Source organism: Leuciscus leuciscus, assembly GCF_965113295.1.
Source record: "Leuciscus leuciscus genome assembly, chromosome: 18".
NCBI classification, from domain to species: Eukaryota; Metazoa; Chordata; class Actinopteri; order Cypriniformes; family Leuciscidae; genus Leuciscus; species Leuciscus leuciscus.
The window spans coordinates 25,191,140-25,209,521 of record NC_138742.1 but is presented as its reverse complement, the minus strand read 5'-3'; the positions used below and the strand labels follow the sequence as shown (position 1 = coordinate 25,209,521).

Genomic DNA, 18,382 nt, shown 5'->3' with positions numbered 1-18,382 from the left:
GCATTTGTGTGTCATCAGTAGATCACACACAGAGCTTTCCCCATCAGCGCTTTTATGGGATGTCCATTGTTAGACCTGCCCCAAAACGCCATTGTTGGAGTCAATGTTACTGTATTGGTCTGGGGTGTGTTTCCCAGAAACATCATTAGCCAACTGTGGTCGCAAGTTCTGTTGAACTGTGTTGGTAACGACGGAACTTGCAACCATAGTTGGCTTTGGGAAACACACCCCTGATCAGTATCCTCAAACAAACAGAGCAATGTTTTGAAAGCACCAGAGAGACATAGTGTACAGGGAAATCAACCTAAAATGCCATTCTTACAGCTGTCTCTGCATATTAAGTATTACAAAAAAAAATGTGGAAAATGACACACAAATGAAATCCGTTTCTGTTGAGAAGTAACAATTGAGATACGACAAAAACCAATGGAGTAAAAAAGAAGCGGCTTTACGTTAGCATTCAGTTTTGGACAGGAAGGCCATTACCATTTCAAACGTTCTCAGGTGAATCGGTGGACAGTGGGTTGCCCACTTTCCATAGCACTTTTGTCTGTCTCTTAAAAGCTCTGTTTATTTTTCATAAGATGGTTTAGTCTGTCTCTATACTTTTCATCCCATCTTGTCTGCCAAGAGCTAACCATTAAGGGAGGGTGGAGACGCTCCTAGCGCTAACACATTTACTCCACAATACCACAGAACACATTTCCTTCTCGCTGTGAATTGTAGAAAGCCATTGGAATGATTGTTAGGGTGAAGGCTTCCTTTCTTCAGAACCATCTAGATCTGTGTCTAAATGCTAGCTTAGAAAATTCCCAAACCCAAAAGTCAAAGTTGGTATAAGTTCCCAAATCCCCGACAGGGTTTAAATCCGTTTGCAATGTCACCGTCTATCAGATCTGTAGATATGTCATGGCCATTGGAAGGCCTCTGATTTTTCCAAATGTATTGTATTGTATGATGTGCCGATCCGCATTAGTCCATTATCAAGGGTCGGTGTAATCCTGAGAGGAGTTCATTGCCAAGTGCTAAAGTGCTGTTAACAGGGCCTGTTTAACATTCAGCACTTCCCCCTCAACATACAATTATTCCTCTGCTCCTGCTATTAGCATGTAGCGTTTGCCTGCGTGCTTTTAATTGAACTGATTTAACGTATGCCAGATCAACTAGTTTTCGTTAATTAGTCCTGTCTTAAAAGTGCCATCAGAACATGAAATATTCATCACGGTGAAGAGGTACATTTGCGGCAGATGGATAAGTGTCTCATATGGGAAACTCTCGAACCGCGATTGCGCGGGCAGAAACCGGCCTTCATTCTCTGGCGTGTCGCGGGACTGCCGCTTTCGCTGTAATTTTCCTCTGCTTGTCAGTTGTCAAAGAGCTTCAATAACAACTTGGATCTGCACACTGTGACAATACGCAAAAATTGCAGTTGGTGGAACATCTGAATAATATACAGCAAAACTTGTGTTGTCACTGTGATGGACGATGTCAGTCAGCTTTGTACTGTGTCCTTCATGCTTGACTCCTTGATCACCAGATCTGGCTTTCCAGCTCCCCCCCAAATCCAGTGATTGTTAGCCCAGGACATGGGGTGTTGAAAATAGTACCTTTGTGCCCTCCATGGCCCCATTTTTCTTTTCTTATCTTCTAGATTAAATAAGAGCCCTGATCTTGCCCTGGTTCCAGCTTCCACACCCTGCTTTCCGAGCTTGAACTGCCAGGTGAGCGCAGCCATGCCGGGCTGCATGGAAAGTTTGTGCAGCCATTGTGTCAGAGGAATGGGTTAGCTGTGAACTTTGACACACTTTGTGGTTTTGTAAATGTTTTTTTGTTTTTTTTGTGTGCTTATTATTTATTGTGTTTTATTATTATATATATTTTTTCTTATCTGAATTTTTCAAACCTCCTTACACCTCTGGCAACTCGTACTGACTTTGTAGCAATAGGGGTTATGCGGAACGCCCAACGTTCGAACCGGAAAACAGGTATAAGCATTTCCGGTTTGCACTACCGTACGCATCTGCAGCAGTAGGTGATCTCTGAGGTAACTTATTTTTCGCTTTTTTAGAAAACAATTCTTATTTCTGTTTTAATTAAAATGTAACGAATGCTTAAGTATCAGAAAAAAAAAATTTATAAAAAAAATTAAATGCAGTCTTCATTTGATTGTTTTAATCGTCTGCAAGCAAATATAAAAGGTTAAACTACTATGATAGCATACAAGTCTAAACTAACTTACTGATAGTTAGCTAACTCTACATCGGGTGCCATTAGCAAAAGCTACATACTAACTTACATACCTTCATAATCATGAATAAATGAGGAGGCGTAAAACTTAAATCCTTTATCTAACGGAGTACTCGGGGCTCTGGAAGTCCGTTTGGCAATACGATGTACATCTGAAATGGATAGAATGGGTAGCTCCTGTAAACACCGGCTATAAAAGGTCGCCATTCCTACGCTTTGTTTACCTCAGTAGCTGACGACCAGAAGTAGTTCTATCTGTTTTGTAGAACCCGGAAGTATGTTGCGCATAACCCCTATTGTCTCTGAGGTTTAGGAAGGAATGGGTTAGATGTGAATTTTTTTTACATTTTTTTAATTTATTTATTTTATTTTATTTTATTTTTCAAATCTACTAACACCCTCTGGCAGCTCTCACTGAATATATATATATATATATATATATATATATATATATATAAATTATAGTTTATAATTATAAAATGTTGTATTATTATTTTATTATTTATCCGAACTTTTTAGACCCCATAGCACCTCCACTGACATGTTTTTTTTTTTTTTTTTGATTGTTTAACATGATTTAGTCATGATGGTTAAATACACAAAGTGCCATCACAGCATTTGGGGTTTTTTACTTTTATAAAACGACATGAGAGGAAGAGAATGAAATTAAGGTCCTCTCGTCCCTCCCAACCCACCCAAGGGGTTGATCAGAGAAAGTGTTGGTTGGACACTCGATACTGCCACCTCACAACGTGGGAATGTGTGACTTTCTTTAAAATTAGGTTTGTGAGGTGGGCGGTGTCGCAGAATGATCGTGATCACCAGAGCAACACGCTAGCCCTGTTATCCCTACATGCAGCATGATGTACATCGCTCGGATAATCTATCCGTTGTTAATCGAGTGATGTTAGCTTCTGCAGTTCAGCAGGAGACACCTGAGCCATTCTGTCAAGGCTTCGTACGGGGAAATGTACAAAAGAAGGAAAAACAGACAGTATGGGACAGGAGCGAAGCGTGTGGTGACAGGGTTGACTCTTGGCCACACTCGTGGTTACCATGGAAACACAATCCTGGGTAAAAACACTGGCTATTGTTAAGCTATACTTGATTATCAAATATGAAACAAAAGAAGCTCTTAGAGATAATGAATTATTTAGTAGGGTCATATCAGCCTTGTGGAAGGTTGATACATAATGTTTTATGGGTTAATATAAAGTGCATTAAATCTGTGATGTGACTTGTAAGACCCATACAATCACTAATTTCCTGGACTCTCATTCTTTTTCCATTCTCACTCATTCGCTCACTTCATTTTCTTTTTCTATGTTGTGATCACAAACTGTCAAACCTTCTAAGTATAGCCACAGTTGTGTTTCTCTTCATCTTTTCCCCTTTAGTCCTCAGCAGACAGAAGACGAAGGTGTGAAAATGCCCCTGAACGACAGAAACACATCATATGAGTTAAAATGGGGCTCGACGATATAGATGGCATGGCGTCAGAGTGAGAGTGAAAAGGGTTCTGTTACTTTCACTTTTTAATCACTATTTTTAAAATCTTTTTCAGTAAAAATATCGGAACATACCTGAAACAAGGCCAGTTTATGTAAAATTACATAACAATTTAATAATATACATACATTTTTATTGTTATTTTCTAGTTTTAATCATAAATCTGATAACATTTAGTGAGCTTTATTCTTAAAACAATAAAATAAAATAAAAATGTTGAGTGAAGTAGCTGAAAAAAACCATAAAGGGATAGTTCATCCAAAAATGAAAATTCTGTCATCATTTACTCACCCTCATGTCGGTCCAAACCCGTGAGACTTTCGTTCGTCTTCGGAACACAAATGAAGATCTTTTTTGATGAAATCTGAGAGATTTCTGTTCCTCCATAAACAGCAAGAGAATGAACTACCATTTTGACGCTTCAAAAAGTTCATAAAGAGATTGTAAAAATAATCCATATGAATTTAGCGGTTTAGTCCGAATTTTCTGAAGAGACTGGATCGTTTTATATGATGAACAGATTGAATTTAGGCTTTTATTCACATTTAAACATTGATCAACTCACACATCAGTTGTGGTAAACAGAAGCTCAACCGAACCTGTTTTACGCGTGAGAACAAACTTCACTGGTTCATGCAAAAATACAGAGAACACACGAGAATGAACCTCATTGGTTCTTGCAGAAGCTCAAACGTGATGCGTAACACGAGAATGAACCTCATTGGTTCTTGCAGAAGCTCAAACGTGATGCGTAACACGAGAATGAACCTCATTGGTTCTTGCAGAAGCTCAAACGTGCAGCGTAACACGAGAATGAACCTCAATGGTTCTTGCAGAAGCTCAAACGTGATGCGTAACACGAGAATGAGCCTCATTGGTTCTTGCAAAAGCTCAAACGTGCAGCGTAACACGAGAATGAACCTCAATGGTTCTTGCAGAAGCTCAAACGTGCAGCGTAACACGAGAATGAACCTCAATGGTTCTTGCAGAAGCTCAAACGTGCAGCGTAACACGAGAATGAACCTCATTGGTTCTTGCAGAAGCTCAAACGTGCAGCGTAACACGAGAATGAACCTCAATGGTTCTTGCAGAAGCTCAAACGTGATGCGTAACACGAGAATGAACCGCACTGGTTCTTGCAAAAGCTCAAACGTGCAGCGTAACACGAGAATGAACCTCAATGGTTCTTGCAGAAGCTCAAACGTGCTGCGTAACACGAGAATGAACCTCATTGGTTCTTGCAGAAGCTCAAACGTGCTGCGTAACACAAGAATGAACCTCAATGGTTCTTGCAGAAGCTCAAACGTGATGCGTAACACGAGAATGAACCTCATTGGTTCTTGCAGAAGCTCAAACGTGCTGCGTAACACAAGAATGAACCTCATTGGTTCTTGCAGAAGCTCAAACGTGCTGCGTAACACAAGAATGAACCTCAATGGTTCTTGCAGAAGCTCAAACGTGCTGCGTAACACGAGAATGAACCTCAATGGTTCTTGCAGAAGCTCAAACGTGCTGCGTAACACGAGAATGAACCTCATTGGTTCTTGCAGAAGCTCAAACGTGCTGCGTAACACGAGAATGAACCTCATTGGTTCTTGCAGAAGCTCAAACGTGATGCGTAACACGAGAATGAACCTCATTGGTTCTTGCTGAAGCTCAAACGGGATGCGTAACACGAGAATGAACCTCATTGGTTTTTGCAGAAGCTCAAACGTGCTGCGTAACACGAGAATGAACCTCATTGGTTCTTGCAGAAGCTCAAACGTGCTGCGTAACACAAGAATGAACCTCAATGGTTCTTGCAGAAGCTCAAACGTGCTGCGTAACACGAGAATGAACCTCAATGGTTCTTGCAGAAGCTCAAACGTGCTGCGTAACACGAGAATGAACCGCATTGGTTCTTGCAGAAGCTCAAACGTGCTGCGTAACACGAGAATGAACATCATAGGTTCTTGCTGAAGCTCAAACGTGCTGCGTAACACGAGAATGAACATCATTGGTTCTCGCAGAAGCTCAAACGTGATGCGTAACACGAGAATGAACATCATTGGTTCTCGCAGAAGCTCAAACGTGATGCGTAACACGAGAATGAACATCATTGGTTCTCGCACATCAACTGAAAATGCTTGAGCTTACATTTACCACAACTGATGTGTGAGTTTATTAATGTTTATATGTGAATTAAAGCCTAAATTCAATCATATAAAGTGATCGTGTATCTTCAGAAAATTTGGACCAAACCACTCAATTTATATGGATTAGTTTTACAATCTGTTTATGAAATTTTTGAAGTGTCATAGTGGTAGTTTGGTTGAACTTGCCCTTTAATGTTGAGCCCTACAGTATCAATTACCCAAGGAAGTCCTGACCGAGGCGTAGAGTTTGGCTTGTTAGCACGGCCTGTTAGATCTTAACCAGCCAATGCCGCAACCATTATGAAACATAACTTTTGGGAAACATTTTATAAAGTTTTGCCCTGCTCACAATAGTTGAGTTGCTAGTGAGGGACTTGAGAAGTGAGTAATCTTTTGGATGTTAAAATGCTTTTCTTAATATACAGAGTCAGATAATGAAGGCATTTGTAAGTTGATTTTCCATAAAAAGTATAAACTGTGGCTCTTTATGATGCTTTCAAAACATCGCTCTGTTTGTTTGAGCCTTCGACCAGAGGCTTAACCAATGACATTAGTTAGGGGTGGAGCTATGAGTTTGTCTGACCAATAGCAGATGGCGAAGTGTTCAAGGAAACCTGTTTGAAGTGTCATTTTCAAAGACCTGTTTCATAATGCTAGTTGAATGTCACACCTGTAAAGAAAGAGAGAGCTTTTTTAATGTCATGATCAGCGATTTGAAGAGGAGCAACAGTTCGTTAATAAGCTGTGAGGTCATGCTGTTTTCCGCTCTCTCCTTTCTTTCACCGTCTATCTGTCTCTCTTCTCTGCCACCTCCTCCTGTTCTCTCCCCATCATTTTAGTATTTGGCGAGCTGTTAGTTCGGGGTTATCCAGTACGGATGGTTTTCAGAAGGCTGCCAATGTTTTGTTGACAGCCCAGCAGTCACGCTACATACACCCCCTCCTTTCTGTCCACCTGCACCTCTCTTTCTCTCTATTCCTCTCTTTTTCTCTCTCTCTCTGAGTCATTGACAGGAGCCAGTGTTCCTGATTATGACAATTAGCTTCCTGACAGACACCTCATGCCAGGACGTGTGTGTGTGTGTGTGTGTGTAGGTTTGAATCTGGAACTTTAAAAGCCTCTAAATCTTACTTTTAAAAAGAACGAGAATTTGAGAGTTTGCTATCCATCCATCATCCATCCATCCATCCATCTGTCCATCCGTCCATGTGTATATAAATGCATATGTGCGTAGTGACACGTGTGTTTTATGAAGTATAAAAATGAAAAGCAGGATTCAGTGGATCATTCTGTGAAGTTTGAATTTGTGGACCTATCTGGCGGTGATGAGACTTCCTGTTGTGATAATGGCTTGTCACAGCATGGTGTGTGAGGTTGTGTGTTGGTGTGTGTGCGCACAGGAGTGTGTGCTTACAGGAACGCCTTGCTTCAGTGCAGCGTGACAACGCCAGTTTGTTGTGACACCTCTCACGGTGCAAGCTCCAGGAAGGTGTTAAAGATGAGTCGTCGATTCGTGAGTAGCGGCAGCCCGAGCTTTAGGGAGTCATCGGCACACCATTTGGTGGATTTGAAACGATGACTCTGTGTGTGTGTGTGTGTGTGTGTGTGTGTGTGTGTGTGTGTGTGTGTGTGTGTGTGTTAATGTGAGTGTACACTCAGAGAATAAAAAAAATAAGTGGGAGAAAGCAAGACAGCGAAAGAGAAGGAAGAGGTGGAGATCGTGCTGGAATTTGTCTCCCACTCAGTAACTAGCTTGTCATCAACCTCTCAACTCTGCGTTTAAGTGAGCCCGTCCCTCAGCGAACATGAAGATACACAAACTCATTCATTCAATTCAATTTAACCCATCCCTGTAATCGTCTCATTTGCAGTATCATAACACGCATTGCGTGAACATTTCTTGTGAATTTCTTTTTTCCAGTATAAATACATCCTTAAAACAACATATATTTACTTGAAAAGCAAAATAGTGTGAGATATTAAGATGTTATTTTGTAGCTTTAATTAAAGTATTGATGAAAGTGTTGCTGTTTTATTAGTACTAACAACTCAATTTGCTGCACTGATGCTGAAATAGTAAAAGTTCAGGAGTTTTGAAGATAAGATATATTAAAATATATTCTATATTCTATTAAGATATAACATCTTATGCAGTTTAAATTTACTTAATGTAAATGTCTTATTTTAAACATTTTAAATTGGAAAACTGGAAAAAAACACTAAATAAGAAAAAAAAATGTTTTTACAATGAATGAAATGAGTGACTCATTTTTTGGACAAAAAACAGTCAAAAACATGTCTTGGTCAGATTTCACCCAAAATAAAAAATGATTATACTTAAAGAGCATAAAGAAAAGGAAAAAATTTTAGGCCAGTTTTTTGCATCGTGATATTATTTTTATGCCAATTAAGTACCTTATCCCCCAATTAATTGAATTATCATAACTGTAATGCAAGAATTATGAAAAGCTTGTGCCTTAAAAAGTCAATTGCGACTTTTTATCTCACAATTCTGACTATTTTTCCCACGATTGTGCATTTACAGTTACATATGGCAATTCTGACTTTGTTTCTCCGAATTGCGTAATATAAACTCGCAATTGCGAGAAAAAAAGTCTGAATTTCAAGATCGCAATTATATTTTAAATTGTTTTATTCAGTGGCGAAAAAAATAAATAAATATATATACAAATTTTCAACCCAATGATTAGGTTTGTACATCATTTATTTAAAAATGTAAACCAACGGTTGGGTTTGTCCATATTTGACCCAAATATTTTTTAGCATTTTTTAGAGTGAAGCTTCCATATTGTAAATAATTGGTCATGGTAATATTTGTTTTACTGCCTTTACCCTAATCACCAATGAGAATTTGTGTCACTAAAATAATGTTCAAACATCTTAATGGTCATATAATAATATCTTCAGTGTCATGGTGCACAATGTTTTTTTCTGATTATGGGATGAAATGTGACCTGGACATGTGGACATGTTCTTGACAGGTGTGATTCACCCATCCATGGCCTTGTTGCTGGTAATAGGAGGAGATATGTGACAACCAAGACCCCACACAGAGGTTTTAGGACCCCCTAGGGACTCTCCCATGTGCACCCGTCTCCTCAAACTCACTTTGCATACTGAATACATACAGCATTTTAAGTGTAACCCGTATGGACAGTTAGCTCCCGGATCTCTGGTGTGTGTGTGTGTGTGTGTGTGTGTGTGTGTGTGTGTGTGTCCTCATGCCATCATCTCTACGACCGTAAGTCACCCCAGAACATTACTCCAGGATCCACCCCTGTTTATTTTACTGGCAAATCCAATCTTGACTCCCTCCATAACACCAGCTCTGGTGAAACAAAAGACACTCTGTCAGGTTATCTCCTGCTAACCTCCCTTCTCTCGCTCTTTTTCACTCTCCCTCTATCTTCCCCCTACCATTTTCTCTTTTCATTTTCCTACAGTGGTAATGAGATGTTTCATTATTTGCATTTCACAGCTTTTAATAGCGAGAGAATTTAGGCTAAGCCCCGGGTTGTCAGAGAGGGAGCCTCCACTGGAGACACGGCTGGCTTCAGGGCCTCCGAGGCAGTGAATAGCCCAGAAATACACTAGGACAGCGGGAAAGAGGGAGGGAAGGAGTGAGAGAAAGATGGAGGACAAAGGCCAGATAGCTCACGCTGCAAGAAGTGCCTCTGCCAGGTACCGTTTTAAGGGTTAACAGGTTAACTGCTTTTTGCCTTGGCATGAACTTTACACACTTTTTCCAGAATCCTTTCCATTGGTTAGAGGAAAAAGTGGCTGTTTTTAAGGGGAAAGGCATAAATAATGGTGATGTGTTATGATTCTGTGATCATTCAGAGACCAATGCAGTGAGAGAAGGGCAGTGTTTCTGTAACGCACAGGCATTGCCAGCATACTTTCTGGGGAGGGAGTTTGTCGCAGTCTTTCGAAGCGGAGATGAATGGAAATGTTCACCAGGCGTTGGGGAAAAGTGTGCCAGAGCATTACTAAAGAGTAGAGATAAGGCCTTTGTGTGCCTGTGAGTTTGCATGGAAGTACGAGTGTCCAAAGTACCTCTACTTCAGTTGATAGTAAAATAGAAAAATGTGTGCATTGCCAACTTGCCAAATTTTAATCATAGTGGCTCTCCTGCTGTAAAAGCAGCAGCGAACCATATGAATGATGGCAAAAACTTGAGTCATGTTATGGCATTTTTTTCTCATGAATGTTAATTAGTCATGCTGACACATCCAAACTTTCTAATTAAAGGTGTCTGCTTGATGGCAAAAAATGTAAAATTATTTCCGCTGTAAAGGTAGTAGTGACTCGATTCTGAAAGCTTTGCTCATGAATATTAATTGCTGTGGAATACTCAGCAATTTTTTTATTGATTAAATATTTATTGTTTTAAATGTGAAAGTACAACTTTTTATGCTGTAGTGTCAACTAAACAGTAAAACATACAAATTATTTTCTGGGAAAGACTATGACATTAATTTTCGATCTTTCTGCCATTATGTAACATCCAAACACATAAAATATCAGAAGCTGCTCAAAAATGTTTACTTTGAAATGCAATGTAAGTCATTTTGGATAAAAGTATTGGTTATTTTGATAGTCCCCTTTAGACATTCTACACGTCAATCAGCTCTCATTAGAGTATCAGTAGACCGTTAGTTTAGGGCTGGGGTTAGTGGAATAATTTGCTTATAAAGTTACTTATAGTTCGTAGAATGTCTAAAGTGGACCATCGAAGTAAAGTGTTAACAAAAGTATAAATGTACGTGGCAGTTACTTGAATGTTACTACACAAGTACAAAACTTGCCATTAGTGGGAGAGGGAATACTTGAAGCTCACCGCTAATATTTAGCAAGCAGGGCAAAGTCTCAGTGAGAAGTTCTGGATGAAACCTTGCAGGACCTCAGTTTAGCAGAGAGCACTGAGGGACAAGGCCTTGATGTGAACCGGTAAACACTACAGTCTCCCTGTCCCGGTTTAACACCACTCACCCGACACTCTGACCTATCCAGCTTTCCAGCACGGACTCACCTTCACCGCTCCGGCTTAATGCTCAGGAGGAGGTAAAGGAGGACGTGGGTGGGGAGGGAAGAGGTGCTGAGCCGGGTGGAGCTGAGCGGAGGGTTAAGACTCTCAAAGCCTTTTAGATCCGCTCTTGTCACATTCTCAGTGGTGTGACAGGCTCTTGTCACCTGGGCCAGCTGGAGTCTGGCCTAAAGACAGACACTGAGATAGTGCTGCTCAGTCTATGCAGAGATATATGGTCAAGAGAACTCTAGGATTTTGGCTTAACAAATCCAACTTTTTCTTGTTTGTATGTATGTTCAAATATTTTTAAATGTAATTTATTCCTGTGATGAAAGCTGAATTTTCAGCATCATTACTCTTCAATGTCACATGATTCTTCAGAAATCATTCTGATATGCCGATCTGATGCTCAAGAAACATTTCTGATTATTATCAATGTTGAAAACAGTTATGCTGATTAATATTTATATGTGGAAATCGTGATTTTTTTTTTTTTCTGGATTTTGTTCAAAAAAACAGTGTTAATTTGAAATAGAAATCTTTCGTAACATTATACATGTGTTTACTGTCACTTTTGATCAAATTAATGGATCTGTAAAATCTGAATATCTTTGAATTATCTTTATTTTGGAAGCTTTTTTTACAGCAAATATTGATATATGAAATTAACTGCAATAAATTTGATTAATTAGTCAGCTTATTATACAATTATTCTATTCAATTTGAATTGATTGGCAGTCTCTATTAAAATATTTAAGTGCTGAAAACACCAGTAAAATGGCAGCACATAAAGTATCTGAGATTCTGAGGTGCTCTTTCTGCGGTCAAATTAATTTCACCGAAGTCCCACATGATATTTAGGCCTATCTATTAATCATTCCTAGAACAGATTGTGCCAAAGAACATATCGTAACTAGTTTCTTATCTGCTTGCTTTGAGAGTGAAATAATCAAACTTGGTATGAAACTTACCTTACTTTTTCCTTACTTTTATCAGTTACATTTATTTAACACTTTGGTTTCACGTGTTAAAACTTACAGTAGAACTACATTAATGTACATTCAGAAATGCCAACTTTGTTTTATGTATTTTAATGAATATTTTAATGTATATGAACAATTTGATAAGCTTTAGATTTGCTAATTATAAGTAGTAATCATCTAGTATTTATCAACGCAGTGTATCCAAAACACCTTTTTTTATCCTCCTCAGTTGCTTGTGTCTATTTATATTGCTATCCTAGTAGTTATAAATAGCGAGACTAAATGCATCCACCTTTTATCCTCAGCTCATTTATCTCTTAAATTGTTGTAACACAACATTCTTTTTTGAATTTCTTAGATGCTTTAAAGAGATACCCCAGCATAGCGCTTGTAATCATATTTATTTAAAGCTGTGCTTAATTCTCATTTTCAGTTTATTTTGTTTTATTTGGCTAATCTTTTAATACCAATACTCCTCGTTTAATGAGTCATTTACTCGGTCAGACCACATTTAAACAGCTGTTGGTTGAGTCAATTAATGGTTTTACCACCATCTGGAAAGCCAATTTAAGGGTACGCTTGTAGTCTTTCCCTAATTAAATTGAACTATTTTATCATAAAACATCATAAAACTTTCATGAACTTCTGAAAAAGTTTCAAACTGGCCTTTCTTTTTAAACTTTTTCTTCTTCTTATGTGTCAGCTACAGTTGTAGCATGCATTTTGTGCTATTATACACGGCTGCACCCTTTTTGTTCCACTATTCCTGTAGCCAGCTCTGTGAAATTGGGGATTAACCCCTCGGATAATGGCCCTGATGTCCAGTTGAGTGGTTTAAAATGACTGGCTGCCTGAGAAACACACTGACGCATACATGACTTACACCCTCTGAGCGCTCGCTGTCTCCTTCTTCCTCCCACCCTTCCTATTTCCACCACCTCCTCGCATGTCACGACTGTCCTTCCCAGCATCATGAACACAAACGAAAAGCAAAAGAAAGAAAGATGGCCTTGTTTTCCCCCATCCCCTCCAAGAATATCAGAACCACCTCAACAAAAACAGGGAAGAGCATAGACATATATGCATGGGTGTTTGTGTGAATGTGTGTGTGTGTGTGTGTGTGTTTTCTTGGCCGGAGGAACCCAGTCACTCCAGATCGGAGTTTTTGCTGGTGACAGGAACTGTAAGCGGTGGTGGCAGTCTTTAACACTCTATCCTCAGAGACTTATGTTGCTCTAGCCTCCATTCTTTGCACATTTCTTCCCTCCAATCCCATTACAGGCCTAACCCTAACCTTAACCTTACTACTACCACTTCTTACACCTTCTATTTTGGTGCAGACACAAGCTGGGCTGCGGTGAACTCAGTAGTCAGGGTAGATAATATCATGATGTTGTGCTCCTGGACTGGTAGTAAAATATTGATGGATAGTGGTTATCGACCCTTATTAAAGTAATTGCTTCCAATCATGTATAATCATCTGAACTACACTGTTAGATTATGTCGTTTTAAAGGGCTTTTTTTGGCCAATTTATCTGTTATTGTATGTAGTCAGAGAGCTTATTTTAAAGCCATCAGCCTTCTTTTGAAGAACAATCTTTTTTTTTGTTTTTTTTGTCAACATCAAAATTGACCCGATGATATCCCTGGTCATGTGGCGAATGACGAATCGGTGCACATTATTTCATCAGTTGCATCAAAACCACTTTCACTATCCAACCGATTCCCAAAGCATAAAATCAAGTCCCGCGATTAGAAAAGCATGTAGTCAAGTCAAGTCAAGTCAAGTTTATTTGTATAGCGCTTTTCACAATACAGATTGTATCAAAGCAGCTTCACAGTATTAAATTAAAATAATACAACAAAGTTTGTTTCAAGAGGAATTTATTGATTGATAAAATTAAATTAAATATCCCCAAAATATCCCCAACTGAGCAAGCCAAAGGCAACAGTGGCAAGGAACCGAAAAACTCCATCAAGTGACCTAATGGTGTCCTAAAACTCCATAAGGTGACCTAATGGAGAAAAAAACAAACCTTGGGAGAACCCAGGCTCAGTCGGGGGCCAGTTCTCCTCTGGCATTTAGTCTTTAATTTGATTGTTATTTCAGTGAGCGTTTATAGACGTTTAAAAAAATTTACATTTCAAAGTATTGTTCTGGAATCAGCCCCTCATTGCATATATCCTTTTCCAAAAATATGAAATGTAAAATATTGCACCTGCATGTCCGCTCAGGGCTCTGTAGGGTTCACTAAGGTAATGTGACCCTGCTGTTTCTCTTTTCACACTCTTCCTTTTTGTCATACTTTTCCTTAAGCTTCAGATCCATCTAGTTCCAGTGAAGCAGAAAATCTGATTAGTCCGACTGCATTCTGTCTCATTCAGTGTTTAGCCGTGTTGCACGTCTGTCAATTGTGTTGTTTATGTTTATTGTTGTTTTGCACTTGATTGCCCAGATTGCCATGTAACTCCGTCGGCCAACGAAAAGATATTAATATTCATTGTTGGTTGCACAGTTGAAGTAGTTCTGAATAGTTACATGAAAAGAACTTCCTAATTTGGTGTGTCTGGGGTGCAAAGTGCCGTTATTTACTGAGCGTATCCTCATTGTCAGAGAAAAATTAATTGGTTTTGATAAAAAGATTTTCAGATGTTAGAAAATACTTCTCACCCTTATGTCATTCCAAAAACGTACCTGTATGAATTTTCTTCCTCAAGTGGAACACAAAAGTAAAGATTGTCCTAAAAAGGACAAAACGAACCATAAAAGTGCGACTCATGTTCCTGGTCTTCTGAATACATCTGATATGTTTGTGTGAGGAAAAGTTTTTAGGTGAACTATCCCTTTACATCGGCGACATTATTCAGTTGTTGTTCTTTAGAACAAGTCGGACTACGGCAATCGAATCAAAAAAGCCTCAAGCGAAGCAGTTGGAGGCTAACTTAAAACTATTAAAAAGAAAAAAAAGTCACTTGTCAATGTCAGTCTCTTCTTCTTTCAGTCTTCCAAGTAAGGTGTATTTGTACAAGTGGACATGGGAGAGGCAGAGGATTGATTTGATCTTACAAGCCATCAGGTTGAGAGGAACTTTCCTAAACATGACCTGAAGTGTGCCGGCCCCGCAGCAAACGCTGCTGTCACTATAGTGAACGGGAGCTGTCACGCTGCAGCCGGCCCGATGTGAGCTGACAGCCTGAACGCTCACAAAACAAATCATGGCCCCATTTGATAACACTCCACGTCCCTGCGATTTAGCCCCAACCAGGACGGTTTCTGTGCTGCTCATAGAGGATGCTAGTAGCCTAGTGGGGATATCTGCGTATGTGTGAATATGTAGTGCATGTTTTGTGGGAAGTCGCATCTCAGGCCCTGTCCCAAATGGTACACTTCATGTGAACTTGTGGTCTTGTGGACTTACAATGGCCGCCGCGTGCACGTGTCTGTTAAGTCAAGAGCTTAAAGGGATAGTTCACTTTGAAATAAATTGTTGGTATGTTTTAGCTTACCTCAAGGGCATCCAAGATGTAGGTGTCTTTTTTTCCGCAGTAGTTTCAATTTTGATATTTTTAGGTCAAACCGTTCTTGTCTGTCAGTCATATAATGCAGGTCGATGGTCACTGTCTCAAAGAGCATGCACAGAGTCCAAATTAAAACAATTCCCCGTCGTCCAAATTAAACAATTCCCCATCGTAAGTACACATTGATGGCCTAAGACACGAAACGAGCGGTTTGTGTGAGAAAACGAACAGTATTTATATCGTTTTTACCTCTTATACACAGCCATGTCGAAGTAATCTGATCTGACGTGTACGCAGACTGGTGCATAGATATATACACACTAGATGTCGCCGTGTCTACGGCAGTTCATTGGAACGAATGTCTTTAAGGCGACATCTAGTGTATATATCTATCTGTCTGCGCACACGTCAGATCAGATCACTTCGACATGGCTTTGTATAAGTGGTAAAAACGATATAAATACTGTTCGTTTTCTCACACAAACCGCTCGTTTCGTGTCTTAGGCCATCAATGTGTACTTACGATGAGGAATTGTTTAATTTGGACGATGGGGAATTGTTTTAATTTGGACGCTGTGCTTGTGTTTTGAGGTGGTGACCATAGACCTGCATTATATGACTGACAGACAAGAACGGTTTGACCTAAAAATATCAAAATTGAAACTACTGCGGAAAAAAAGACACCTACATCTTGGATGCCTTTGAGGTAAGCTAAAACATACCAACAATTTATTTCAAAGTGAACTATCCCTTTAAGGTGTCCCATTTGTCATTTAGGTTTTAGAATGGTGCTCGCTATACGCGCCCTCAATGTGCACCTTTGCTCCGCAGCAGACTTCTACTCGGCAGTCAAAGTGGCGTTACGTCAGGAAAGTGTGGACTCAGAGGAAGATCACGAGGGCTAAGGGACAGGGCCTCAGTGAGGTATCAGTGAAATCATGGCTTGGCGGTTAGCAAGAGATGCTAGTACAGGCATCGGCTGTCATGAATCAGTCTATGGGTGAATCTTACAATGACTGGATCATATTTAATGTTAAAAAAGATCAAGCATAATTGTGTGACCATAAAGACAATTTTCCGGCCCAGTCCCCATTCCTGTAATGTGGAAAACAGTCTAATTCTCATTGCTGTGATTTAGCAATTTGAAATTGGCGTTCAATTTTAATTGAATTGCAATTCAGTGGTTGTTTGTTCAAACAGACTTAATTCAGTCTCAACTGATTTAATCAAAACCACTGATTCATTTAGGAACAAAACAAGTAACTGTATTTACAGTATAAACGAGTCATTGAATCATTCGCTCAGCCGATATCTGAATCATTCATGAATACAAGTGATTTTTGTTTGTGGAGCAAAAACAAAGTAACTGACAACGTTTTTTAAATAATTAGGCTATGCAATTTAAAAAAAAATATTCGTTTTTTTTATTGCATTGCAGTAATGCAATTTTTTTAATTACTGAAGGCTACTGAGAGTTGTGAGTTCATGTGTTTAACTATCATGAAAATATTGTCATGTTGCAAAAATGGCCCTAAAAAAGGCTTATTTTTATTTTAAATATTATTTTGTTGTTTTTGGGGAAGAATATAACCGATACATTTTTTTTGACTGTTTTTGTGAGATTCATCCCTTTGCTTTTCCCCTCTTCCCAGTTGAGTGTATGTTTTGTGTTTGTAGTTTCTCTCTCTCTTTCCTCTGTGCACATTCAAGAACAATGCATAGCCTCATCTAGCTCTCCTCCCCCATCTCTCTATCTTAATGATTATAGCAGAGATGCTCAGGTGTTCACTGTTCAACCCTTTAATCATGATGTTTCTCTCTGTTCGCTTTATTAGCTGCCAAATAAAATCACCCAGTGAGTGTGTAAAGCACTTAAACACAATCATCGCCTCTCCTCTTCTCACTTTTCTCTTTTTTGTTGCTAAATTGTTTCATTTAATTACCATTTTGTGAGTTAGTTGAATAATAAAGTGGAAAATGGAGCTGCCAAACAGATAATTCATTTTTAGCGAGGAAAGGTGATGGCTGTAGTCCAGAAGACAATCAGCCTCAAGCCATCAGAGCTGGCCAATGCATGTCACCTGCTTCAGAATGGCATTTTAGTGACATTTAGTGCTTAAATGACTTTTTACAGAGATAGAAGACCTCAGTAATAACAACTCAAAGCTATGGTCAATTTCTTCTGCCAGGTTTTGTGCTGGTAGGCGTCTTTTATGGAGGCAGGTTTTCGGTGATAAGTGAGAATTCCTATATTTTGATGCTGCCGCTCCATGAAAATGCAATTCTTCTCTTGATGTAATATTAATCTTAAGGTTTCTTCGAAATGCATAAGCGGTTACCAGCAGTGTCAGGGACTGTCAATTGTCTCACTACTTAAACATCTTAAAGCTGTTTGCCACACAGATTTGGACACCTTAAAATGAAGAAATATTTCCTGATTGCCAGGCCCACATGCAATCTGCGTTTCTGCGGAATTGTGTTTTTCATTTATTAAATAATTAGACTAATTTGATAATGCTGTCAGCTACCCTTGAAGTACTCTCAGCTCCATTTAACACATTTTACCAAATACATTTCACACAATCCGGTATATTTCTTCCCAAAAGTAGTGCAAAAAAAAAAAAAGAATGTGAATGTGAAAAATGTGGGGGGAAAGGGGGTTCATCTGGGCCTACTTCTTACTCTGGTTCATTGGCTGTGTTTGGATTAGCATATTATTATACTATTCTTGAAGTATGTAGTATGTATACTGTGCACAGTATGTGAATTGCCTGTATTTATAGAATACCCGTATTGCCAAAATGTGCAGCAAACAATAGAGCACATTGCACACAATATTGTATCCCACAATGCCATGCTCTAAATCTGACATTGCATTTCTAATGTGACAAATTAACTGGCAGATGTTAGCTGTTATTTCTCTTTTTTGACTCTGTCAA

The 18,382-nt window shown here is 39.1% G+C and overlaps 1 protein-coding gene across 3 annotated transcripts in view; it reads left to right on the top strand.

The window, feature by feature from the left end:
* Positions 1-18,382, top strand: part of zbtb46 (zinc finger and BTB domain containing 46) — a 76,424-nt gene that overhangs the window by 6,883 nt on the left and 51,159 nt on the right. The gene's annotated exons all lie outside the window — the stretch shown is intronic.